This window comes from Mustela lutreola, chromosome 13 (genome assembly GCF_030435805.1).
Source record: "Mustela lutreola isolate mMusLut2 chromosome 13, mMusLut2.pri, whole genome shotgun sequence".
Lineage (NCBI taxonomy): Eukaryota > Metazoa > Chordata > Mammalia > Carnivora > Mustelidae > Mustela > Mustela lutreola.
Window position 1 is genome coordinate 78,899,163 of NC_081302.1, and position 27,895 is coordinate 78,927,057.

Consider the following 27,895-nt stretch of genomic DNA (forward strand, 5'->3'; position numbering starts at 1 on the left):
CCCAAGAAAACAAAACACTAATTTGAAAGGTGTATGCACCCTTCTATTTATTTTAGCCTTATTTACAATAGTCAAGAAATGGAAGCAACCTAAGTGTTCATCCATAGATGAGTGGAGAAAGAGGATATTGTGTATATGTACACACGTACACAATCACTCACACACAAGAAATATTACATAGCCATAAAAAGGAATAATATTTTTGCCATTTCTGGCCTAGAAGTTATGCTAAGTGAAATAAGATAGAGCAAAACCAAAGGCCGTAAGTGAAAGCTTACATGTGGAATCTAAAAAAGCAAATGAACAAACAAAAATAGAAAAAAAAAATCCATAAATACAGAGAGCAAATTGGTGGTTGCCAGAGGGGAGAGTGGGTGGGGGATGGGCAAAACAGTCTAAGGGGAGTGGAAGGTACGGACTTGCAGTGATGGAATGACTAAGTCATGGGGATGAAGTGGACAGCAGAGGGAATAGAGTCAATGCTATAGTAACAGTGCAGTACAGTGACACAGGGTAGCTACACTATGAACAGGCTTGTCAAATCACCACGTTATACACCTAAAAATAATGTAACGTGTATCACCCATACTTCAATAAAAAAAGAAACAGAAAACAGGACTGAAAATATAATAAAGTGTTGTGTATCTCATGTAATGTATCAAATACCGCACTGAAAGTGACTAACACGTGTGTTAGTCACTAACTAACTGCACTGTCTGGGTGCAGAATGGCTGTCAGTGGGTTGGTGATCTACCTTCGTGGTGATGTGGTTGGCAGGGAGTGGCCAGCCTCCGGCATCACGAGCGAGGATTGTGCCACGTACTGCTAGCCCAGGAAGAGATCCAAATTCAAAATTCCAAGTATGGTTTCTAGTGAATGCATATCACTCTCACGCCATCATAAAGTAGAACGATTGTGAAGTTGAAAGTCCATCTGATGTCAGGGGCCATCTGGACACTAGACACCATGGAATATGATATGGATCACGATCACATTTTACGGGCTTTCAGAATGCTAGAAAGCTGGTAAGACTTCTTAAAGAAGATAGAATGTGAGATATGTCCAGAAAGATAAACAGGATTTCCAGAGCTGCAGAGGGGCAGCATGGAGAGCAGTTCTAAGAGGAAGGCTGAAGGACAGGCACTGCCTTTGATGGGATTTGCTTGTTCCTGGAATGCTGAGTCACAGTCAGTTTTGGGTGGAGGGTTTTAAGAAAGAGAGTTGCAAGGCCAAGTTAAATCAGGCAAGGAGTTGAAAAGAGAATTTAGGGCAGTAACAGAGGGAGGGATAACTTTGCACTGAAAGAAACAAGGACCAAGGCTTCTAGAATCCTTGGAGTTTGGTTTCCAGGGAGCATGGCCAGGAGCATGGAGCTGGCAAGCTGGTCTGGAAGAGTGGGCTACTTAGAAAGGGGACCAAAGTGACAGAGCAGAACACTTTACATTCCTTGGTTTGCTTTTCTGGACACCTCACCATGTGGTTCTGCTGGAATAGACAGGTTTTGCCAGAACTCATTACAAAGTGGTACAAAGCTTTCCAAGGGTAGGCGGGCAGCGGGGCTGAAGCACATGTAGGGTTGGGGACACTTGAAGGGAGTTGGTAGGGCTGAAAATCAAAGGGGGCTCAGGGCAGCCCTCTTCAAGTGCAAAAGGTGGGGTTCACCCTGATCCCAGTGTGGCATACAAGCTTCAACTCTTTCTCTGGTTTCTGTCTTCCATTCTGGGGGTCCGACCACACCACTGAGGCCCTTGATGGGGCATCTGACTGCGCCTGAGCAGGGCTTCTGTCTCTGTGCGTGTCCCCACAGCTTCTTCGCCTGTACCCCAAAACCCATGCCTGACCATGCCCATCTTGTCTCTGAACTCTGGCATATGGCTCAGCGTGGTACTCGAAACTTGACCACGATGACTCTGAGAAGCAATGAGGTCTGGGGAAGAGCCAAACTCTACCCTGGTATTGGACTTGCTTTCATTTTCTAAAACAAGAGTGCTGGTTTTCTGAAAGAGTCATTCTAAACCTCAAAACTATGTGAGTATATTGTGCCCCGTGGATTTTATCTCACCAAGTTCATCCTAAGGAAATGAGAAAAGATCAGAAGTAGCAAGTGTAAGAATATCCACGTAGTGCTGCTACCAAAGAAAGAAAGAAAGAAACATCCAAGAACACGGCTTAAGCTATGGTGGTCCCTACACACCGTGGGCCTCTGTGAAGCAACGAGAGTGGGATTAGTATTTGTCAACATGGAGAAAGGTCATGTCATACTGCTAAGGAAACCTCCAGGGCCTGGCACCTCGTACAATAGACCTATCATGGCAATGGGGGGAGCAGCGAACGGCATAATTAGGCCAAATCTGGAAACTGAACTTGAGATGCTATGTCCTGATGAAATCCCCTGCAGGTTATTGTGTCTTTAACTCTTAAGCATTATACACATATCTCTATATTAATATAGATCCTAATTTTTGTGAATCCTGCTCTAGCATTTCTTTACCTTTCACAGACATGTTCTGGGACTTCAAAAACAATGAGTGGTCCTGGCTTTGGGGGACCTGAGACTACCACCTCCTTTCATATGGGCATGCTTGCGTGGGCAGGAATGATGCATGAAATGGCATGGCAGGAAACATGTCTTCCTCACAGGAAAGAAACATTTACTTCAAGCCCACCCTCCATCCCCCAACTCCCTCTGTAAGTCCAGCCTTCCACCGACAGCCCTCTCGCTTCTGGGCCAGGCGGTGTGGCCAGTCCAGCCGCAGCACCGAGAGGGGACCTTGAGTTTTGCTCATGGCTCCACATGCCTAGGGTGGTGCACAGTCCCCAGAAGGTGGAATCCTTCGAGCTACACTCATGAGGCTACGTCCTCGATCGTCTACTAGGTATACTGATCAAAGAGCAGGGTCATTTAAAAATAACACTTTATAAGAAGGTACTACTTAAAACAGATAGGAAACTGGGAATTTTAGCTGCTGAGGGAAGTCAGGACAATGAATTTTGAATTGCTTTGTTGGAAATAGGAAGCCCTCTGTCAAGTGAACAGAAGTCAGAGATTTTAAATATTGTTTTGTTATTGGTTTTTACAACTTGGAGCTGAGAAGATTTCTTATATATAACCTAAAGACATGTCTCCAGAAAGGTTTCTACAATTTTTTACAGAATGACCAAGGTCCCAAGTCCTGAAAACTTTAAGGCCATAGCTTTAATTACTTAAATTTAATTACATTTTTATTTTCTTAGCATAGAAAAAAAAAAAGGTTTATTGAGCTGGTCTGGGTGACTTAAATTACCCTCTGTCCTCACCCCTTCTAAACACTATTGAGGTTTTAAAAGCATCCTCTTGCTGTGCTACTGGGAAGAATGTACCCATCAGTTAACACATCTTTACTAACACTGACCTGAAACCAGTCAGGTGCCAAATGCATAGGAACCCACTGTGGGTAACCTGAGGCTCAGGTGGATGAAATAAGTTGACACATTAGGGCACGAACAGGGGGAGCCCTGATAGGACTGGAGGCTTCTCTGATGGTAATGAGCTCCTCAGGACAATAGTCAGGTTAGACCAGGGATATTAATCAAGGACACCCACAATGGGATTGACCAGGGATTAGTGCTTTCACTGCTGCTACTAATCACACACACACACACACATGAGCCCAGGTCTAGCCACCCATGAAAGTGGTGATAGATGAGAAGTTTTGCTTTGTTTTATTTTTTAAAGATTTTATTTCTTTTTGAGAGCGGATGCACAAGCCGGAATGGGGAAGAGGCAGAGGGGGAGCAAGGAGCCTGATGCAGGATTCGATCCAGGACCCAAGGACCATGACCTGAGCTGAATGCAGACGCTTAACTGACTGAGGCACCCAGGCATCTGAGAAGTTTTAAAAAGGAAGCAGAAGGAACCAGAGCCAGGTAAGGGCAGTCTGCACTCCCAGCGTGGGGCACAGGGGAAACAATACTGACCGTGGAGAAGGGAGACAGCTCAGCTGCCGGGAGAAGGGACTAGGATTTCTTCACACATCACTAAGTGCCAGGCCTTCCCATTTAATCCCTCACAGTTCCCATGTCGCAGAAGAAAATTTAACTCTGCAAACCCCACCCCCACCCCAAATTTGCTGCCACATTCAAACACATGTTGCTTGGCTCCAAACCCTACTCCTTCTCCCCAGCATGAGGAATGAGGAGCTTCCTTCTTCCCCAACTTGCCTGTGCCGGGGCAGGAGACAATATCTCCAAGTGCAGACATGCCATCTTGCTCCAAGTGTGAGCCTGACTTCAATTTAACACCAGAAACCCAGGGCACCAAGTTCAAAATGGAAGTAAAAGAAAACCTGGACCAGTGTGTGTTTGAACACTATTTGCTCTGGGTGACAGGGCAACAGCGGACATGTTTGGGAGCGGCATACCCGACCCCAGCCTGGGCTGGGAGGCAGGTGTGCCACACAAATCCATCCCTCACGAGGAATTCTTGGAGCGTGAGGAAACCTCACAGGTGTGGACTCCACAGTGCAGTGGGAAAAAATTTCCCGTGGCCCCATAACCAAAGGAGTGCGGCTGCACTCACTTGCCACAGGAGAGAGGATGCAAATTCAGGCTGAAATTGGGTTTCTTTCCTGGGGTCGTGCATGCCCACTCATCCCCTGTACAAGATGCCAATGACCTGGTGCCAATTTTAAGCTTAGTTGTACCGAAATGGGGAAGACACCTCTTGGCAGTCTTCAAAGGAACATCCTCTGAAGATTACCCTACCAAGCACTCTGTAAAGGCAAATGCATTTTTAGAAAAACCACCAAGTGATTCCAGAAGCACCTCCATACCGGGGCTAACTCAGAAACTACCCCACATGCCTGATCCTGATATTTAAATGCCAATTCAGTGTTATTTCCTGGTCTACCTGCACAAAAGGGGATTTGAAGCTAAAACCTCCAGCCCAAAAATCTGCTGCCTCAGACTCCCCCTGAAATGCCCCATGGTGGGAGAGGATAAGTAACCACCTAAAAATATCATTCCTACAAACATGGGGTCATTCAAAACAGAACATATAACAAACAGTCTATTTTTGACAGTGGGCTTCATCATCATTATATTATTATTATTATTATTATTTTATTACCGAAGCATAAGATTGCCTTATCAATGGATACTACTATTTTGAAACACTGAAAAGTTAGTGGTGGGTGATTGACATGGTCACATGATATGGGTTTTTTCAAAAAGCATCCCCTTCTGCTCTTGAAAAAGTATATTCAACCTCCAGGAGGATAAAGAAATGCTTGCAGGGGGGTTATAACTTAAACACACTCAAATGCACAAATCTTAAGGATTTAGTTCAGAGTTGTGACGACTGTCTACATCTTTGTAAGTACACCTGTGTGCACCAACAGAATATTCAGTCCCTGCCCAGATTCAGTACTATAGTTATTTTGCCTATTTTCGAATTTGATCTAAATGGGAAAGTACTCATATTTTTGAATCTGGCTTCATTCATCTAACATGGTACCTTTGAGATTCATCTATGTTCTCGTGTGTGTCTATAATTCACTTAAAAAAATTTTTTTTTTGACTAGTATTCTCTCACGTGAATATGTCACAATTTGTTTAGCCAATCTCCTATGAATAGACATTTGGGTTCCTTCTAGTTTGGGGCTATTATTAAGAGTAAGACTGCTCTCCACATGTTTGTACAAGTCATTTTGTGTGCGTATGTTTCTGCTTCTGTGGGGTACACACCTGGAAATGGGGTGGTTCTGTCATATGGAAAGTGTAGGCAGACCTCAGAGATATTGAGGGTTTGGTTCCAGACCACTGCCATAAAGTGAATATTGCAATAAAGCAAGTCGAATGGATTTTTGGTTTCCCAGTGTATATATAAAAGTTAGGTGTACAACTATATTGTAGTCTGTTAAGTGTACAATAGCATTATGTCTTAAAAAACAATGAACATGCCTTAATTTAAAAGTACTTTATTGCTAAGAAATAACTGATCTGAGCTTTCAGCGAGTTGGGATCTTTTTGCTGGTGGAGGGTCCCGCCTCCGTGTCAGTGGCTGCTGAATGACCAGGATGGGAGACGTTGAAGGCTGGCGCAGGCTCCTCCGAGTTTCTTAGAAGACAACAGTGAAGTTTGCTGCATTGAGTCACCCTTCCTCTCATGAACGATTCCTCTGTAGCATGTGATGCTATTTGGTTAGCATTTCACTCACAGTAGAACTTCTTTCAGAATTAGAGTCAATCCTGTCAAACCCTGCTGCTGCTTTCTCAGCAAAGTTGATGTAAGATACTAAATCCTTTGTGGTCACTGCAACAGTCTTCACGGCATCTCCGCCAGGAGCGGATTCCAGCTCAAGAATCCACTTTCCTGGCTCATCCACGAGAAGCAGCTCCTCGTCCGTCCAAGTCTGATCATGAGACGGCAGCCGTGCGGGCCCATCTTCCCGCCCCACTTCTAACTCCAGTTCTCTTGCTGTTTCCACCCCCCTCTGCGGTGACTGCCTCCGTGGACGCCCTGAACCCCTCCAAGTCCTCCAGGACGGTGGGAACCAAACTCCGGTGAATGTGGATATTTTGACCTCTTCCCATCAATCATGAATGTTCTTAAAGGCATCTAGAATGGTGAATCCTTTCCAGAAGATTTTCAGTGGACTTTGCCGAGATCTATCAGACGGATCAGTTTCTATGACAGCGAGAGCTTTTCAAAACGTATTTCTTCAATAAATAGACTTGAGAGTTGAAGTTATTCCCCGATCTGTGACCCAGAGGCAAAGTAAGCAAAGGCTGTTGGGAAAATGGCACCCGTAGGCTTGCTCAAGGCAGGGTGGCCACAGACCTTCAGTTTGTAAAAGGCGCAGGATCTGTGAAGTACGAGACGAGGGATGCTTGTACTGAGTACCCTTTAAAAAATGGCCCACGTGTCCACTGAGGCAGCTGTATGAGTGAGATGGGTGGAAGCGCTCCTCTTGTTCCATGTCTTCACCGCATTTGGTACCGTCAGTGATTTCTACTTGAGTGGTTCACTGTGGTAATGACATTGTCCTGTGGGGTCTGCTCTGACAAACACTATCATCATCACGTGGACTACTTAGACAGAAGCCACAGGACTGGGGGCTTTTCCCCAGTGCCTGGCAGGGCAGCTGTGACAAAGTTAAAACCTCCAGAAGGAAAACTCTGAAGCCAACACAAACTCCACTCACCACACTCCATCCCCACCCAAGGGAGGGAACTCTTATTTCAGGGCATGTAGAATGGGGTGATTTTTAAAAAAATCTATGGAAAACATTTAAACTCTTGTTTACTCCCTACCGGGTAAGGAGACAGCTCCCAATTTTCCCAAACAGGCTGTTTGGGAAAGAGAGAAAGGTGAGGCTTGACATCCTCTGGATTATTAACTTATCCTTTTCCAGCTAGTGGTCATTTTGATTTCCTATTTTGCTCCTTAGCACCCCATTTTAGAGACCACTGATTTCCTGAGGTGGTTTTTTGAATAAGAAGATAATTCTTACCACATAGCACGGGGCCTGGTACACAAAATTAAGGCAAGGAAATAAGCTATCACTGTTCAGAAATGTGGGACTCATGTCCAAAGTGAGGTCAGGTTTAAAACTGGTTGTGTATAATTTTAAAAATATGCGATCTATACTCTCTTCTACCTTCGAGAACAAAAGAAATGACATTCACTGAAGACATGCATGTAGCCTCTGTCTTCTGTGTTTTGGGGCAGTTGTCCTGCAGGGGGGCTGGGGAGGGCTGCAGGGACACCATGGTACCTGCTCTGACTCTCCTTCTGTAGAGGTGGGCCTGCTGGTTTCCAGAAATTATGCTGAGGGTCTGAGTGTCTGTGGCACAGTGCTTATTTCATGTGTTTATAGACAACTTCAACAATTACTATTTCTAGATTGCGATTCTCATGTGGTTGCACAGAAAGGCAAAAGAGTCACTGTGTTGTCACAGAAAGTCATCCATTTTTCTGAGAGAAAAATTCGATGCCTCACAGTTACAACTACTGTGGTAATTTGGAATATTAGGTTCAACGTTAAGGCACAGTATTTAGGACAGATACTGATAAAGATGGCCCATCTCACCTATTCACCATCTGAGTGACAGGCCCCTAGATGAGAGACGAGTGTCCCTCATCATGATTACGAGTAGCTGGCTCCTGACTCTAGAAGGTTCAGAGACCCAGGGGCTGGCTCCTGGTGTATTGAAAGCTGCCCTCTTGTCCTTGCAGAGGGCAGGGCTCTGGAACCGAGAGGGGCTGCTTCACTTCACTCGTTCCTTGGCTGCCTGGTGTCAGAATACACACCCTTGTGACACAGCCTATGGGTCACCTGCTCTTCCTACGCTAGAATACGAAGGTGTTTCACTCATTCCTCTTCCCACAGAAGTGGATGAAATCAACGTCTCGAATCAAGATCTTGGCAGAGGGACTACTGAGGAAGGGCATCTGAAAGACCAAAGAGAGTGAGCAGCAGGTGTTTCTTGAAAAGCTGAGGGGCTGGGACGGCTTCTGTGCAGGGCTGGATTGCACGGTCTTCAAGACCACTGTCTGGTAGCTTCGGCTGCCCTAACAGCATGCCAGCGACTATGGGCATAGACCGCAGACACGTATCCTCAGAGTTCTGGAGGCTGGACATCTCGGGATCAGGGTGCCAGAGTGGCTGGCCTCTTGTGAAAGTTCTCTTCCTGGTCCATAGAAGGCTGCCTTCTCACTGTGCTCACGTGACATGTGTGTGTGCGTGTGCGTGTGTGTGTATGTCTGCATGCACCCATGCAAGGAGGGAGGAGGAGGGAGAGGGAGCAAGCTCTCTGATGCCTCCACTTATGAGGGCACGGCTCCCATCATGAGGGCCCCCACCCCCGCCACATGACCTCATCTAAACTTAATCAACTCTCAAAGTTCCCATCTCCAAATATCATTATATGAAGGGTGGGGGCTTCAGTATATGAATTCTAGGGGGCCACAAACAAACTCAGTCCATAAGAAGCACAGACAGTCCGCCCGGATGCCAATCCCAGATCTGCTGCATACTCTTACTTAACTACCATGCTTGTGTTTCTTCCTTTGTAAAATGGTAAAAATACTTTCTCATTAGGGATTCCCTGAGGCCTAAATGAATTAATAAACGTAAAGCACGATAAAAAGTGCATGGCACATGGTAAGTATTAGACACATTCCTATAACTACCTACTTCCTTGTATGCTATTGAGATAAGCCCAGATCTTACTTGGATATCCTAGAAGTGGACAGTAGCGATGCAAGCAATTCTTCAGTGAACTTTGAGGGCGAACTGGGTGACGAGATTCTGCTCCAACTGTCGGGAGGTTTACCCACCACTGCTCTCAGGGGGGTGGATAGTATGATGCAGAATTCCCAAATGCTATTGCAAATAGGTTCTTCGTTGGTGAGGAGCGGCAAGTGTTCACAGTGAAAATAGCTAAGTAGTGAAATAGCCAAATTCTATTCTTTCTGCTCAGCCATAAGCACTGCTCATTTGTGTTCACTGCCAACAGGGTGCTTCTACTCTTAACCCATCAAGGTGAACTTCCTATCATGACACCAGGCCGGGCACTGCTCTTATCACTACTCAGAGCATGGACTCAGCTGTCACTCCACAATGATGAAAGATGTCCATTGATAACTTTGTGCCCGAGTAGAAAAAAGAACAGCTGCTAACTGTTCGTGACAAATGTTCTCCATGTGGGTACATGTCAGAAGGCTAACTACGGTCCCTGCCTGAGTCCTGTGTCCCAGGAAGCTGGGGAAAATTCTCAAGCCAGACTTTGTTAAAGAGCCTAACATGCTTCCACGGGGCTGAGGAGTGAGTGAGCTCTCTGCAGTCAGAGAGAACTAAACAGCTATAGAATAAGCAGCCCCCAACCATCCTTATCCTTAGCACGGATGGGAAGGAATTCAGAGCTGAAGATCCTGGAGATCGGGTCAGCTTTTAGGTTTTTCTGTGGGCTCTTTGGTGGCAGGAACCACAAACTAAAAACATCAAATCATTGTTTGGGAGGATGATAAAAAAATTCTACCCCAGCAGATGGCCTTAAAGGTACATAAGGCTGGCAGCCACTCATGCGGAGTGACAGGAGTGACCCTAGGAAGGAGTGTCTCCTCAGCTTGTGCACTTGAAATCAGCGAAGAGGCAGACAGTTGGAAGTGCATAAGTAATAGACTGTTTACACTCTCACACACATGTCCTAAATATGAGATATTTTATCTCACTGAAAAGTCCTCATTAATCACTCCTTTGAGCATTTAGAATACCTTTAAAAATGCTAATATGACCTGGAAGATTTGCGTAGTCTAAATTAGAGTAAAAACCACAGGATAAATAAGACATATCATCCTAGATCTCCAGTCTCACCTGAAGATTTGAAAAATAGATCATTTCATGTTAAAACCAAGAAAAGAGGGTAAGAGGAAGATGGCATCAGAGCAGGAAGACCCTAGGTTTGTCTCTTCCCACAGACACAACTAGACAACTATGAAATCATCCTATATACTCCAGAAATCGATGTGAAGACTGGAAGGACCAACTCCACAACTAAAGGTAGAGAAGAGGCCACATCGACGAAGCTAGAAAGTACAGTGATATGACTTGGGAAACAGACTGTGGCCACTGTAATGGGGAGGGATCCATGGTTGCAGAGGACAAGAGACAGACTAGCCCATAGGGGAACGAACACATGGAGAAAAAGAATCCCCAGAGTAATTGGCTTGGGAAGCTAGAGGGCTGAATTTTATGAATTCTTGTAATCAACAGGGATTAAAGTTTTGGGTTTTAAAGATCAGCAGGGTTGGTTCTAAAAGAGCTCCGAGGGCACTGTGCTGCTCTTGGAGAAAAGGCAGGGCAATAGCCCACAGACATACAGTGTGGAAACAGGGATCTGAAGAGCCCCTGGAGCACACAGTGGGATTACTCGCTCATCTTGGAGCACATCCCAGAGAGACAAGCCTTCACGGAGAGACTGCTCAGAGAACAAAGGAACAGGCCAGTGCCATTTCCTTCCCTGCCCTCAGCACAAGCCCAAGGCCACCTGCAGGAATCAGCAGAATGCTGACTCTCACTGTACTCTAGTGGAACACCCCCACTCAGTCATGTTCCCTCACTCCCAGCACGGTGGGGGGTCCCTCCTCCGGAAGACTGGCCCAAACCCCTGCCAACACCACATCTTCTGACTAGGGAGTTTTGCAAGGCCTCAGTACCAGAGAGAGTGAGGACAGGCCTCATTTCCCAAGCGGACCAGAACACACCAAGTTAAAACTTACCACATTTAGGCCAGGGACCAAGTACTGCCCACAATAAGCAACAAGAGCCTCTGGAGATGACTAGCTTGAAGGAAAAAGTGGTCAGGTCACAATAGCAGAGTGCATGCAGCCCACACTGGACACACTTCCAGAAGCACCAGGCCTTGGGGAACAGGGGACACTACACAGCAGGGCACCACAGGATCCTTCTTCATAAAGCCACTACCCTCAAAAACAGGAGACATAGCTGACTTTCCTCACACAGAAGAAAAGGCACAGGGACTTAGACAAAATGAGAAGAGAGAGGGATTTTTCTCAAACAAAAGAACAAGACAAGGACACAGGTGGAAACCCAAGTGCAACAGAAAAAAATAACGAGGCTGATGGAGAATTTAAAGCACTGGGCATGAGAAAAGAATGGAGGACATCAATGAGAGAGTTAACACAGACATAAGGAATAACACAGCCGAGAGGTCTCAATAATGAAATGAGAAATACACTTGATGGAATGAACAGCAGGTGGGAAGAAGCAGAATAATTAATGGCCTAGAAGACAGAGTAGTAGAAAGTAAGCAAGCTGAACAAAAGAGAAAAAAAGAATTATGCAAATGAGAATAGACTTACAGAAGTGAGTGACTCCACCAGATGTATTAACATTCATATTATAGGAGTCTCGGAAGAAGAAGAGAGAGAAACCAGCCTAGAGAATTAATTTGAAAAAATGGTAACTGAAAACTTCTCTAATCTGTGGAAGAAAACAGATAATCCAGATCTAGGAGGCACAGAGAACCACTAACAGAATCAATAAAAGCAGATCCACACGTTCAGATGGATTACAAATGTAATTAATTTAGATTTATTATAATATGTCTCACATATTGTAATGAAAGACATATTATAATTAAAATGGCAAAATATTAAATCCTCCAAGAAGACAGTTACATTCCAAGGAAACCCCAAAAGCCTATCAGCAGATTTTTCAACAGAAACTTTGCAAGCTAAAAGTGGCATGATATATATTCAGAGTAGTGAATGGGAAAAACTTGCAGCCAAGAACAATCAATCCAGCCAGGCTATCATTCAGAATAGAAGGAGAGATAAAGGGTTTGCCAGACAAATAGGAACTAAAGGAGTTCATGACCATTAAACCAGCCTTGCATGAAATACTAAAAAGGGTCTCTTTGAGTGGAAATGAAAGGCCAAAAACCACAGTGTGAAGGTAGGAAACACAAAAGCAGTACAAATGAGTATTTCTGTAAAAAAAACAGTCAAGGAACTCACCAAATAAAAGGATATAAAGTATGACACCATAGACGTAAGATGTGGGGAGGATAGGAGTAAAGAATGGGTTCAAACTCGAATGACCATCAAGTTAGTAGAGACTGCTATGTGCAGAAGATGCTATATACGAACCCAATGGTAACCACAAATCAAGATCCACTAATAAATATGTAAAGAATAAAGAGAAAGAAATCCAAAAATATCACTAAAGAATTTCAGCAAACTATGAAAGAGAGAAAGGACGGACCAGAGAAAAATCTTCAGAAACACTCACAAAACCAGCAATAAAATGGCAATAAATACATATCGATAATTACTCTGAATGCAAATAGACAAACACTCCAATCGAAAGACACAGGATGTCAGAATGGATTAAAAAAAAAAAAAAAAAGCCATCTATACGCTGCCTACAAGAGACTCACTTCAGACCTACAGACCCCTGCAGACTGAAAGCGGGAAAATGGAGAAACATCTATCATGCCAATGAATTATCAAAAGAAATCAGAGTAGCAAAAATAACATGGGACAAAATAGACTTTAAAACAAAGACTATAACAGGAGACAAAGAAGGACATTATATAATAATAAAGGGAAAAATCCAACAAGAAGATCTAACAATTATAAATATTTATGCATTCAACATAGGAGCACCCAAATGTATAAAGCTATTAAAAACAAACACGAAGGAACTAATTGATAATGCTACAATATTAGTAGGGGACTTTAACCTCCACTTACATCAATGGACAGATCATTTAAACAGAAAATCAACAAGGAAACCATGGCTTCAAATGACAGACTAGAACAGATGGATTTAACAGATATATTCAGAACATTCAACCCCAAACAGCAGATTACACATTCTTTTCAAATACACATGGAACATTCTCTAGAACAGATCACATGTTAGCCCACAAAACAATTCTCAACAAATTCAGGAATATCAAAGTCATACCATGCACCTTTTTTGACCACAACACTATGAGCCTAAAAGTCAACAATGAAAGCTCTGGAAAGACCACAAGTACACAGAGGTTAAATAACATGCTACTAAACAGTGAATGGGTCAACCAGGAAATAAAAGAAAAAATTAAAATGTACACAGAAGCAAATGAAAATGGAAACAAAAACATAATGATCCCAAACCTTTGGGATGCAGCAAAAGCAGTTCTAAGAGGGAAGTTTATAGCAATACAGGCCTACCTGAAGAAGCAAGAAAAATCTCAAATAACCTAACTTTATGCTTAAAGGAGCTAGAAAAAGAATTAATGAAACCTTAAACTGGCAGAAAGGAAATAATAAAGATTAGAGCGAAAATAAATGATATAGAAAATAAAACCAAGAATATTTTTGCAATAAATGTGAATAATTCTTTCCCCTAAAACCAGACTCTTCAGTCAGTACCATTTTTGAGATGCAATGCCACAGGATACATCCCCAGGCTTCCCTGGGGGAATGCTTGCCTTCTCTTTCCTCCACTGTCAGGGGTGTTTCATGAACAAGTTTCAGGAAAGTGTAATGAACAGTCATAAAAGCATGTCTGGGTTTGAAAATACTTTGTACATTAGATGGCCAATCAGCAGACATAGGACATTCCCCGGAGCCTTAAGTAGGAGCTTACTAGGGGTGGGAACAGGGGTGGGGGCAGATATGGAAAGCCCTTGAATCACCAAGCTTTAACTGTATCACACTTTTGCTCAGATCCAGGCTTCAGGTAGCTCTTGATCACTGCAGTGGATCAAGGTTTCTCTGTTTCCTACTCTGCTGGGGTAGTCCTTGGGGTGTTTCTCAATCTATATTCCAGAATAGAGGTCCATGACCAAAAAGAGTCTCAGGAGAAGAGCAATAACTCCTTGGTATACAGGCACTGTGCTCCATTGCCTTACAAAGTCACAATGAACATTTACCAAGACACTGGAGTTCTAGAACCCAGGGTCGCAGCCTTGGGCTAACGCCTTACTGCTCCTGCAAGGATCTCCTCTGCCACTGAATATGGTTGTGAAGAATGAGGGCTTTGGATTCAGAGGGACCTAGGATATGCCTCTAAGCTTCAGACCATGACACTTACGTGGGGTTGATTAATGTCTCTGTGCCTCAGTTTCCTCCACTGTAGAACCCTTGAGAGGGCAGCAGGACCTTCCTCCCAGGGCTGTCGTGCCCGGTATGCTGTGTTCATCTATATTTCATTTCACCTAAATCCCTGGGAAGTCCTGGGCTCACCCTTTAAAATTAAGTATGGGACTTCTTCCTTCGTTCAGCTCCCACCAACAAACATGTGCACAGTGTCTTGTGCTGATCCTGAAGCAGCTCTGACTATAAAAATGACCCGAAGCGGAGCAAACGAGCTCAGTGGCTGGTGCATGGCACCCTGTCGTCGGAGCCCCTGCCAGCTGGCCTTGGTCCCCCCTCCGCTGGCCTCCTCACAGCACAACAATCCGGGGACCCCTCGATGAGACATTTTCTCCAATGTTTTCTTTAACTCTGACAACTGCAACTGAAATTTAGCAGCAGCGTGTAGCCCCCCAGAGACGCCTTCTGCATATTTCTCTTCTCTCTTTCTCCTTCACTCTTGTTGTTACTTTTTACCGCTCCTCCACACTGAAGCTCAGATTTCCTTTTTTTTTAAATAGAAAAAAATAAGTTCTGGTGGAAGCAGAGAAAAGGAAAACTTGATTTAATCAAGTTTTATTGGTAAGCAAATGAGTATTCCAAAATACTCATCCCAGTATCAAATTAAGAAATTAAAATAATGCAGGGCACCTGGATGGCTCAGATGGTTGGGCATCTGCCTTCGGCTCAGGTCATGGTCTCGGGATCCTGGGATTGAGCCCCACATGGGGCTCCCAGGTTGGCAAGAAGCCTGCTTCCCTCCCCCTCTCTGCCTGCCTCTGCCTACTTGGGATCTCTGTCTGTCAAATAAATAAATAAAATCTTTAAAAAAAAAAAGAAATTAAAATAATGCTTTCTACCTGTCTGGTAGATTTCTTTCACGAAACTACAAGCCTCACAGCAACACCTGTCCTGCCTGCCTTCTTCAGCAGTTTCTGAGCTGTGTCATTCTGTGTCAACCTCTTTGTTACTCACAAGAGACCCAAAGAGGAAGGGAGCAGACTCCTCTAAGGCTACAGCCACGGGCTTCTACACACATGGATACAGTGCAGAGCATTTGGTTAGACTCTGTGTTCACCTCTGACACATCGTGACAGTGCTGGCTGCCCTTCCATGCTCCCAGATACAATCTGCAATACTTACAAACTTCCAGCAAGGGCATTCCACACACTATAAAGGTATATTAATACTGTAAACCAGCCCTCATGTCTTCCCAATCCTTCCCTAGCATTTTCTATCTTCCTTAAAGACACCACTGGCCTTGAGCCCAAGTGGGAGATGGGCTTTATTTGAGCTTCTACTCTTCTATGGAACATCTCTTTCTGGGTACTCCCATGTATGTTATTTCTAAGCCCCACAAAAACACCTGCAAGAGAGAAACTAATTGTTTCTATTTTATAGATGATGCAACTAAAGCTCAGTGGTGAAGCGACCAGTTCTGGGTCACATGTAAAGGATCTGAGTTGGAATTTGAACCCAGGTCTCTCTGACTCTAGAGCCAGGGGACCTACCTGTCCCAAGGAATGAGAAACATATTCTTAACAGACAATGGCTGTGCTGTCTACTCGTAATTGACTTGTATTTTATTATGATCTGTTTGTATTTCAGTAACTTTCCTTTTAATTACTTACAAGCCTTTATGTTTGTATAATCCAGCTTCCATTTTTAGCTCAGAAATTCTAGTCTGACTTTACATAAATCCATTCTTTCATTACATTTCTGACCCTTACCTTTTTCTATTCTGCTTAAAATGTAATGTTTTTAAAATGATACATTTATCTCCTCAAGATTAAAAGTCTTTTATGGTTTGTCTCCCTCCCTGGTCATTTTTCGTCTCATTTTCTTCCCTCCCTACCTAAGAGACTCTTAATCTCAGGGAATAAACTGAGGGTTACTGGGGGTGTGGGAGGGTAGGGAGGGGGTGGTTGGGTGATGGACATTGGGGAGGGTATGTGCTATGGTGAGTGCTATGAAATGTGTAAGCCTGATGGTTCACAGACCTGTACCCCTAAGGCAAATAATACATTAAATGTTAATTTAAAAAAGATAAAAATAAAAAAAATAAGATGATACATTAAAATAATGTAATTATAATTGAAGTATTTCACAGGAGTGTTGTCATTTCCCCAGCACAGGGCAGTAGTGCTGAGCAAGGCTTGATGTGTCTTCACTCAATAAAGCAAAGGCTACCACGTCTTGGTGCTAATAAACAACATGGTGCTATCTGCTAACGGACGGCCCACAATCTATTACATAGGCCACAGGAGCCTGGCTGACTCCGTCAGGGGAGCACAGGACTCTTGATCTCAGGGTTGTGAGTTCGAGGCCCACACTGGGTGTAGAGATTACTTAAAACAAACACACAATAAATAGGCTGAAGGATCTGTTGGGATTTCATGGTTTCTCATGATTTCTCAGTAGGACAAGTCTTATGAATTGATACCGATGAAGCAAAAATAATACCTTGGCCTTCAAAGCATCCCAGGGGCATCGAAAGATTAGAAATTAATCACTTTCATAAAACGGAAGTAATATGAGTGAGGAGAGGAGGCCTCCAGTTGATGGCCCAGCATAGGTTTAGAGGTTTCTGGCTTAACTATACCGGCGGTCTTATGGCTCTGAGGCATTCCACAGAGACAGTCTCTAGTACAGGGATCGCAGAGCATCCCAGATGCACTCTGTGTTCAAACCTATTTGCTTGGACACACATGCTCATGTTCCTGTAAGTCTGGGTAGCAGGGTCTCCCCAGCCCCATTCTGCTCAGACCCTGCCCGAGAGGCAACACAACAGAGGCTGGACATGAAGAATCCCATAGGACAGTACTGGAGAACTAGAGACCAAATGGTTGAACATCCTATGCATCAGCGGGGCAGTGTGGGGGGGAGGAGAGGTGGGGATGAAGGGTGGAGAGATGGGGGGAGTGGGAATGGCTGACCAGGGTGGAGCCATCCTTATTGTGTTGCCAGTAGTCCCTGTTTTCCACCACATGCACACATAGCTCCCAGGGTGACAAGCAAAACTTTTAAAAACTCGTAGAAGAAAATGTGGAAGAATACCCTACGACCTTGACTAGCTTTGAGAAAATTTGATACAAAACAGCAGAAACCATGAAGGAAAGAGATGAGTTTGACTGCATTACCATGAAAGCTTCACATTAAAAGACACTAGTTTCAAGAAAAGCCACGGATTGAGAGATTCCTAGTGCACATTCCATTCTTGGCTATATACTCCAGGGAAACTCACACGGGCCCACAGATATGGACAGGAAAAGTTTGCTGTAGTACTTTTGGTAAAGGAAAAAAAAAAACACTTAAATGTGTATCAATAGGAGAATAAATAAATTTTGGCATATTTACGTAACTGTAAAGAACATTAAAATAAGTGAACTACAATTATTTCACTATGAGTAAACATCAAAAGCAGTTTTGAAAGAAACCCCAAAACAACCCAGTGTTGAAGAGAAGGCTCTATATGACACAATCTGTATAAGGTTTCAAAACCCTGCACAATTCAACACTGTGTATTGTTTATATTTCCTACAGGTTTATATGTGCATGAAAATAGTAAGAGGTCATGAGAGAATTTCTAGCTCAAGGTGAACGAGATTGCGAGGGCCACCAGGGGTCCTCAACAATATGGTTAACATTTTATCTTTCAAAAAAGAGATGAAGCAAGTGGCATGTTAATATTTAAGTAGGCTGGGTATTGGATTCCGTGATTTGTCCCTGCACAGGCAAGTCGTCACAATGTTGAGAAAGTCCATTTTTAGGCCACAGGGGCAGCAGCATACGATGCAGCTGAGTGTGGCCTGGGTCCAAGTGTTAGGTTCAAAGGCAGGTGAGGGGGGGGTTGTCCAGGTATGAATTCACAAACTTCATTTCCACATGTGGTGCTGCGAGGATGTTCCCCACATGGGGAGCAAGAGGGATGGGCTTGTCCTCTAGCAGATTCTGGTCGGCAGAGGAGGAGATAGATCTGTTGAAAGTAAAGTGGTCTAGAAGAGGTATGCTCGTGTGGGGTTCAGTAGGATTCTATCTAGTTGCAAGGAATGAGAAGCCCTCCCACCAGAAGAGTTGGAACAAAGACCCAATTTGGGAGTGATGGGAGCATACTCTGCAAGAGAAAAATGTGCTTGGGTTTTGGCCATGTGTAGGGAGGCAGGCCTGAATGTCGGCCTGGGGGGTTTAGATTTAATTCTGGAGACAAGAAAAAGCCACAAAAGGCATTTGGAACAGGGATCATGAATCAAGACACTAGTTTATGGGAGCCATCAAAGTGAGGGCAGAACCTAGAAGGCCAAAACAGGGCCTCTGAAGTAGACAGGGAGACAAAGGAGAGCCTCCAAACGTAGGAGGCACGATGGAGGAGGCGGAAGCTTCTGGAGCGAGGGGAAGCAGCAAGAGACAACAAGGAAGGGGAAGGTGGACAAAAGGGGGGGCTGACTGGCTCTAACTAGTTTTGGAGGGAGGCTGAAGAAATGAGGCTGTGCAGCTTATAGTAAGATTAACACATGGACACTGACAAGGATGGCCATGACAGTGACAGAAGACCTACAATGACTCTGTGCTTGCTGTGTGCCCAGCAGGGGCTTCAGCCCTCTCTACAAAGTGGTGCATTCCATCCTGCAGCAACCCTGCCAGGGAGGCACTATTATCATTCCTGTCTTATGGGTGAGGTAATCAGCTGAGAAAAGTCACATGCCCCAGCCAGGGTCATGCAGCATGAGAGAGCCACAGTTCAAACCCAGCCGTCTGACCCCAGAGCCCAGACTCTGTCTCAAGAGAGGTGGGCAAGTCTTATATATTGAGGTGTCCCTTGCACCCCGTGATGGGCAAACCCTACCACTTTTGGGTAGTAAGAAGACTGCAGAAACTGATAGGAAATGACCTCAGTCTCTGTGAGCAGAAGGTGGAGTCATATGTACAGAACAGAGCAGTTCGGGCCTAAGAGGAATAAGAAACCATAGAAGATACTGCTTGGAGGATGGGAATTCAGATAAACAGGTCTTAGAATATCAATGAGGGTCAACTATTAGCATAAATAGATGAATTTGGTGAGGATACAAATCATCTGACTTTCTCTAAAACCACTGAAAACCCTAAGAGCACAGAGCTACTAAGCAAGCAGATGAGGGGTGGGACAAGCAGAACTATCAGAACAAAAGAGGGCACAGGAATTAAAGTATTGAAGTAAAATCACTTCAATAATTGATTTTGGAGTTTAGTTGGGAAAAAGAAAGATGAAGGCTGGGAGATGGGTAAGAGAACATTCATAGAGTATTTACTGGACATCAACTACAAGACTGAGAGATTGATAATGACAGTGAAGGTGGACAGCAGGGTCAGTGGAATGGGGGCCCAGCGTTAGTAGAAGAACAGGGACTTGCTGTGAGCCCGGGGAATCAGATGCTAAGATCTTGTAGAAGACAGATTTCAGTGATGGGGTCACAGAGGTGTAGCAAGCCAAGGAAAGGGAAGGTGGCCACGGAGAACCTCCCAGGCATCAAGGAGGTCAAAGGATCATGAAGACCTGATAAAGAGAAGAGTAATCTACGTATGTAGAATACTTCCCAATAATGGAGCCGAAGTCAGGTGTGAAAAATCAGGATGTAGCTATGATGAAGGTAGAAGATGCTAGAAGGAGATGCATGAAGTAGAAGAGGAATGGCCAGTACAATGCTTCAGGAAGTAGTGTGTGGACTCCTCTATCCTGGTCCTATGTCTGAAGGCAGATACGTACTGGGATATACAGCATATGAGTTGACTGGAACTCTAAAAAAACAAAGGGGGAAAATAAAAAGCAAAAGCAAACAACAACTAGATCGGTAGGTTGGAAGCTTTAAAAGGAAAGCATTGTATTTTAGCTCCTGTAATGATCCCAGTAAGAGATGAGGTTTATGAAGAAGAAAAATGGATGGTAATTGGGCCAAAAAATATGGGTAAAAGGAGTATATTGGATTTGGAGCAGTGTACATGAGGCAAGCAAAAGGAAAGGAGAAATTAGAGTGGAGACATGTTAAATCCAATGTGTTATCTTGGGAATGTACTATAGACTTCCTTCCACGTACCCAGGACACTCATGACTTCTTTACAAATGTTAAGAAATGCGTGTATCTTCCCACTGCCTTTGGTGAACAACTGGACTTTGGATCAAAGCCTTACTCCTCCTCCCTTCTGCTCTAAGGCGCAAGACTGGACCAGGCTTCAGTGCTCCTGGGTGACTTGTGAAAGGAGCAGGCAATCCATTACGTGTCCTGTTTGCACCTTTGTTCCCATTACAACCGTAATTCAGACGAAACACACACACACGCCTGCATATTTAGGCGTGAAAGTTAACACCATGTACAGTAATATGAAATACTACATATGTGCACTGGGGTTAATTTACAGTTACTGCGGGATCCATAACTTTGTAATTTCCTGGCTTTGGTCTGTATAGTTTTTCAGACTCAACATTTTATTAACTTTTTCTTTAAACCAGCTATCTGTCTTTTGGCTGGTATTCCCCAGCGTATTAGCTTGCATATTTCCAAGCTGAATATCATGTTGTAAAAGTCTGTCTATTTCCCCTCATCTCTCTCAGTCCATCTGTATTTTTTTACATCTAACCTCCTGGGTCTTTGCCTTTTTTGGCTCTGTGAATTTAATTAATGTACTTTTGACTTTCTTTACCAGGTCACTGTTGAAAATTTACATAAAACAGATCCAACTTTTTTTTTCACCATACCTAATAGAAGCACTCCAGCTACATTTTCCTTTCCCATATATCTCAATTTATCTTTTCAATACAGCTTCCCTCACTGAAGAATTCTTAGACGCAACCAAACTTGAACACTTTGATTGTTCTTTCTAGTGCTCGCTTCGGCAGCACATATACTAAGATTGTTCTTTCTACAGAGAGCCTGGTATATTTGTGGCATTGTCCCGTGTTAAAATCGGGTTGATATGTAAATAACATTTGACATCATAATGCTCTTCATAAAATCACTCTGCCCTTCTTTTTGTCTTTGTCCTTCTTAATATTAAAGTGTCTGAGGGATTTCTTTCCTTTTATAGAATTGTTTCTTGTATTTCTCTTGATTTGGGAGAAATGATGGTATTTTCATAGGAGAGACAAAGTATAGGTATTAGCCTTCTTCCCCATTTTCTCAAAAATAAAACCAATGAGGTTACTTTGAGCTGCTATTAAAAACAAAGAAAGAGCCCTCCTAGCTGACTTAATGAACAAATTCTAATACATTTGAGATTTTGATTCTTAGAATGTTAAACTGTAAGGACCCATTATGTTTTTCCTCATATGTCTGTTTGCTTATTCACTATGGCAATTAATGCCAATGATATACAAATTTATGTCTCTTTTATCTCTTTTTTCTTTAAACACATTCACTAGTAAGCCATTGCCAGTTTCTTTGTTCTCCATATTAACAATGAGCTTTCTTGCTAGCAGAAACATTTTTATGTTTACTCCCAGAGAAAGCAACATATATGCTATATTCTTGGAAAAGACAAAAAACTCAAATCAACTCTAAGGTAGTAACAGCAAACTTCCATTTTGCCTGTAATTCTTACTGCTGGTATTCTTAACAGGTTGTAAATAAGCTGGCAACGAAATCAATAAAAGAAAATGTAGAATTCTATTCTTCTTAGAAACCCTATTTAAATACTTTACCTGATTTCTAATTTTTTCTTTGATGACCCCTACTGGTTGAAACAATTCTAATTGCATCATCACTTTAGTTTTGGTTCTTTAAACTGATTTTTTAACCAATAAGCACACAAACTGAAATGTACCAACAATTCCAATTGTATTGCCAGGAGAAGGATCAAACTGAATTAATCTATGGAACGCTCTCCGGAAACACTTGAGAAAAAAGGGAGTTACCTTTGGTTAGCTTTCTATAGAGCGCTGCTACAGTAAGTTCTGAGGATAACAGCGCTCTGCAGAGCAGACACAAAAAATGTCATAACCAGGGCACCTGAGTGGCTCAGTGACTTAAAGCCTCTACCTTCAGCTCAGGTCATGGTCTCAGGGTCCTGGGATAGAGACCCGCTTCGGGCTTCTGCTCAGCGGGGAGCCTTCTTTCCCCTCTCTCTCTGCCTGCCTCTCTGCCTACTTGTGATCTCTGCCAAATAAATCAATAAAAAATCTTTTTTAAAAAAGGGCCATAACCTACAACCTTCCTTGGTTTGGGCCTCTGATTCAGAGGGTATTGGACAGTGAGCTGAGCGTCAGACATTGGTGGGGTCTGCTAGACAAAGAAACTCCAGGGCAGCTAGAAATGGCCAGAAGAAACAGCTTCGGGTTATCTGGGTATAAATGGAGCCCAGCCTTGAAGGAATTCTCCTGGAAGGTGGGGTGGGATGGGGGTGATGGGGGCAGCCGACCTCCCAGCACTCTGCAGACCATCTTCTGATGCTTTACCGTGGGATCCAGGAGAGGATTCTACTCTGACACTTCAGTGTCATGATCCCACTAAGTAATTCATAGATGAGAACGTAAATGAAAATTTGTGGGGTTAGGTTCTCTCCCTTCTCTGTTTAAAGATGATTTATTATTTTTCTTTTAATTAAAGGACCCCAGGAAAACATTTGTTTTGAGCCCTGATACTCAGGCCCACCGAGGCTTATTTCGTAGAACTTCTCACTGAAGGTTCAGCAGGTCCTGTCTGCATCTCCACAATGAATTACTTCCATGGACACTCAGGCTCACAGCCTCCCCGAATTCTTCCTCATAATCCCCAACATCTGTTCTATGTCCAGCACTGACCAACGTGGGAATCGGCAAGTATTGGCTGTCAGCATCGACACAGATGAGCAAACATGCTCACAGGGCGTCAGCTGGCCCTGTGATTTCAGCTGAACACGCCGGACATAAGCTAGGCTCAAGTTTAAACCATTTGTGACACAGAGGAAACACCTGTTTAGAAGTCATCCAGAATAAATGGTGTTGAGTAATTTGAAGGGTTGAGGTTGACAGCAGCGGTTCAGACTGCCGAGCTTTGGGCACTTGGTGCATTATATACCCCAGATCCCTGGGGTTGAGGCTAACATAAGCTTCTCCAGTGTTCAGAGTAAGGATGGTCCATCTAGAGTTGGGCTGAATCAACTTCTTTTTGGGTAACACACAGAATTTTATGAAATCCATAGCTTTAACCTCAACCAAATGTCCCCTATTATCTTAGTTTGGATTCAAGCCTAATACCTATCATTAAAATAAATAAATAAATAAAACATAGTGTGCTGTTTTTAATAGAATGCTTCATTTATTTGGGGAGAACAATAGACTCAAAGGAAAACTGGATCTTTGTGTATTAGTGAATTATGCCATATGGTGAGCCATGCCTTCCTTTCTACTGAATCAACTGCTCAGCTGGGGAAACTGACCAAACTCAATCAAGTATGATTATCAGTAGAGACACTCTATTTATTTGTGGTGTTGCTTTGTTCCACAGGTCTGCGGGGTGGAGTAACAAAGAACATGAAACAAAAAGAAAAATAAGGCAACACAATTTAACATGAAATACCAAATGAGACAACATGTCCTTCAGATACTCAACCTGCCAAACTCACTGCCTAGCTCACTAATATAGTGAGCTTCATGATTAAGTAACAATCTCCTTGAGTCCAAGTTTACCCGTCTACAAAATGGGGCGATCTTATCCTTGCAGGGCGGCTGTTGAGCATCCCAAAACATATGTACATAGCCTAGGAGAGTAGCAGTCTTTGGACTGGAATTTTTAGTACACTGCAAACTTTGGCAAAATCTAACTCTCTGGCACAGAATGTGAGGATGTCACTGCCTGGCCCTTGTCTATCATCAAGATCTTGCTCTTGACCTTCCATCACCAGAACCCTGCACTCTAGCCATGCTGAACTGTCTGCATGTCTCCCAAACCTCAATTTTTTTTTTTTCTTTTTCTTGACCTTGCCAATCTTGTTCTTTGCCTAGCTCACAATGCCCCATTCTGCCATTACTCTCTGACTTTGAGAATTTTCCTTCCCCCACTCAAGATTCAGTTCAAATATCATTTCCTCACCTTCTCCAGGCAGAACTATACACTTTTTCCCCATTGTCCCTCCCTAATGATAATAATTCTACTACCATCAATTTTTTACATGGCTACCATCTGTCAGACACTGGCCTACTAGTAACTTGCCCTCCTCTCATTCAATACACTTGGATGGCCCTATTGAAAATCACATTATCAGGGCACCTGGGTGGCTCAGTGGGTTAAAGCCTCTGCCTTCAGCTCGGGTCATGTTCCCAGGGTCCTGGGATCAAGCCCCGCATCGGGCTCTCTGCTCAGCAGGGGGCCTGCTTCCCTTCCTCTCTCTCTGCCTGCCTCTCTGCCTACTTGTGATCTCTGTCTGTCAAATAAATAAATAAAATCTTCAAAAAAAAAAAATCACATTATCCTCCATCTTAGATGTGGGAGTTTGGCTCAGAGAGGTCACATGCTCTTCCCAAGGTCACGTTCCTGGCCAGAGGTCAGACCACTGTTTGCTCCAGGTCCGTTGACCCACTATGCCCTGTGATACTGCATTAGGTGCAATGTTCTGCTTCTTTGTTTACCCATCTTCATTAGACTGAAAGCCTCCTGATGTAGGGACGTGTTCTATCCTTCTGAGCTGCTGGTTTGTCCCAGGGAGCCTCTTATTAACAGATCCGCTAGAGACGGTGAAGGGGAGCCTACTTTCTGCACAGGCTATCCATACATACTATACATCTGATATTGCCTGCTCTATTGGGGTAGAAACATTTGAAAAGAAAGTTAAAGCCTCTCACGTGAGAACCACCCAGGAAACACCTGTTTGTAAATCTTTAGCAGGGGACACCAAATTTTTTTGTCTGGATTCTTAAGCGTTCTTCGGTCAACATCAGATAACCCTTCCCTCTTGGCGGCTTTCCAGCAGTGAGATATTAGGGTTGGCTCTCAGCACGTGGGTCTGTTTCAGCTGTTAACTCGAAGTTTACACTCAATGAAGTGCAGCATGCCCACAGTCAGGCCAGCCTGCCCCAGCCTCAGGAGATTTGGCTGCCGGCCTTTATGGCCAAGGCCATGGTCCTGGCAATAAATGTCCCTGGAGACCTAACTCTGAATGATGTCTTCAGAGTGAGAGTCCCATAGTGTAAGGACGTAGTGGCTCTGATTTGACTTACTGTAGTAGGGACTGCTGGGAGAGCTGGTCACATGAGGACGCTCCACTGACCGCAGCCGGTGTGGCATCTATCATGTGACCTCCGAGGCTTCTCAGACCAGGCTTGTTGATAGCACAAAGTGGGGGGGGGGGGAGTGCCTAGCTACTCCAGGCCTCTGGGAGGGGCCTACATGCACAACACTTCCCAGCTTCACTCGAGCACTGGCTGTAGCTAATGGAGATGTCTATGGGATCTACGTCCCAGGAGAGTTGTGATAATTGCTGCCATTTACTGAACCCTCATCCTGAGCCAGGCATGGTGCTAAGTGCATTACCATGAACTACCTTATCGAATTAACACAGTCAACAGTAAATACCGTACAGGTTCCACTACTCGGGTCTCCCTTTTGTAGATGATATAAAAGCACAGGAAGAGATCAGGTGACTTGTCCAAGGCCACACAGACAGGAAGTGGGAGAGCCTGCGCTCTGAACTGCCAGCTGCACTGCCTCTCAGGCAATCCTGGGTCTCATTAGAGCAAAGACCGCCCGTGCAAAGCAGGAAAGGGATCCGAGAACACGACTGCCAAACCAGGCAGGAAAACTGGGCTGGCCCTGCCGTGTAATCTGGCATCAGGGGAAGAAGCTGAGTAAACAGAAGTCAGGGCAGGAGCTCATGTATAGCTCACAATAACGCACTGGTAATGGGAAACTAAATAAGAAGATAAAAAGTGAAATTGTGGGGGCATTAAATATGGTTCTTTTCAGGTCTAAACCCCATGACTGACTTTCCCAGCAGGCTTTGAGCAATCAAAACACCCAGGACAAATCCCATAAGCATACCTAATTGAATAATCTAGATTCTGTTTGCTTGGGTTTTTGAAGCATCAAAACAGTTCCTTTATATGCTGACTTTGGCTCCCCTGCAGTTTTAATTAAGCCTCCCAAGGCTCCCAAGCATATTAAAATGAGGCGGAAAGAAAACCTGCGGCCTTTGATGCCAATGACCACAAGGTGCAAGAATTTTGGTTTGATCTGTGCTAGGGCGGCTAGGGCTGATGCTCAGAGCGGACCCAAAGGGAGAATTCTCGGTTTATTTTCCTTTGTGGGGAGGGGGCGGTGATTACTCAAGTGATGAAAAGGTTTCTTTCTTGTGGGGAGCTGCAACAAAACAGGCATCAGGGAATCCCCAGGCAGACGGGCGGTTCTGCTCTTACCAATCCCAAGGCATCGGGGATGGGCACTTTTCTGGCGAGGACCACACTGGGCCTTCTCCCTTGTCGGGCCTCTCTGAGATCCGTGTTCAACATAACATCTGCTCAGCCAGCTGCGCCCATAGACTTTAGTGCTTTTATTCCTGCTTTAGGGGAATGAAGTCACATCATGCTCACCCCTTCTGGATAAGTTTATGACAAAACCCTAAGCTCTCTGGCTCTCCCTACCTTGAAGGCCACTCAGGACTTCTTCTCAACTATCTTCTCTGGGATTGGCTGAGACTTTCAAGATGATTCCCCAATTTTACCTGAGTTAGGTTTGCCTATTTCAAACAGATTGCTCAGCTTGCTCTCCCTGTCTCGACGGTACGCGTAGCACCACCACCCCAGCCTCCCATTTATCCAGTAGGCCGACCAGGCCCCGTGCTCAGCAGTGTGCTGGGCTAGCATCGTACATGCTGGTTCAAGAGAGAGAAAAAACACAGACCATTTCTGCCTAGCACAGGATATGTTCAGAAATGATGCTACAGCAATGTACTCTGAGAAAGCAAGGGTGGCAGAGACCACTTCTGGCTGGGGACAAATCCAAAATGTATCTTTTTTTTTTTTTTTAAAGATTTTATTTATTTATTTGACAGGCAGAGATCACAAGTGGTCAGAGAGGCAGGCAGAGAGAGAGGAGGAAGTAGGCTCCCTGCTGAGCAGAGAGTCTGATGCATGACCTGAGCTGAAGGCAGAGGCTTTAACCCACTGAGCCACCCAGGCGCCCCCCAAAATGTATCATTAACGGACATGTACTGAACTAGTAGGGAATGGGTACGGTTATGGTATAAAAAATGGCAATGGGAAGGACGTTCATGCAGAGGACCAGGAGCAACAAAGGGACACAGGAGGCAGTGAAGAGTTCCATTT

At 44.1% G+C, this 27,895-nt stretch overlaps 1 protein-coding gene and 1 long non-coding RNA gene across 4 annotated transcripts in view; one reads left to right on the forward strand and one right to left on the reverse strand.

Annotated features, from left to right (window-relative positions):
- The window catches only part of LOC131813751 (uncharacterized), a 40,512-nt gene extending 16,699 nt beyond the window's left edge, over window positions 1-23,813 (forward strand). The window contains exons 2-3 of one of the 3 annotated variants that reach the window (XR_009346949.1): window positions 3,734-3,906; window positions 23,205-23,813. This is a non-coding gene — a long non-coding RNA (uncharacterized LOC131813751). Of the gene's footprint in view, window positions 1-3,733; window positions 3,907-6,213; window positions 8,450-23,204 lie in introns of those variants that run through there. The other 2 variants (XR_009346950.1, XR_009346951.1) reach the window with 2 other exon arrangements.
- ATP8A2 (ATPase phospholipid transporting 8A2) overlaps window positions 1-27,895 on the reverse strand; it is a 608,051-nt gene that overhangs the window by 57,437 nt on the left and 522,719 nt on the right. The window lies entirely within an intron of this gene.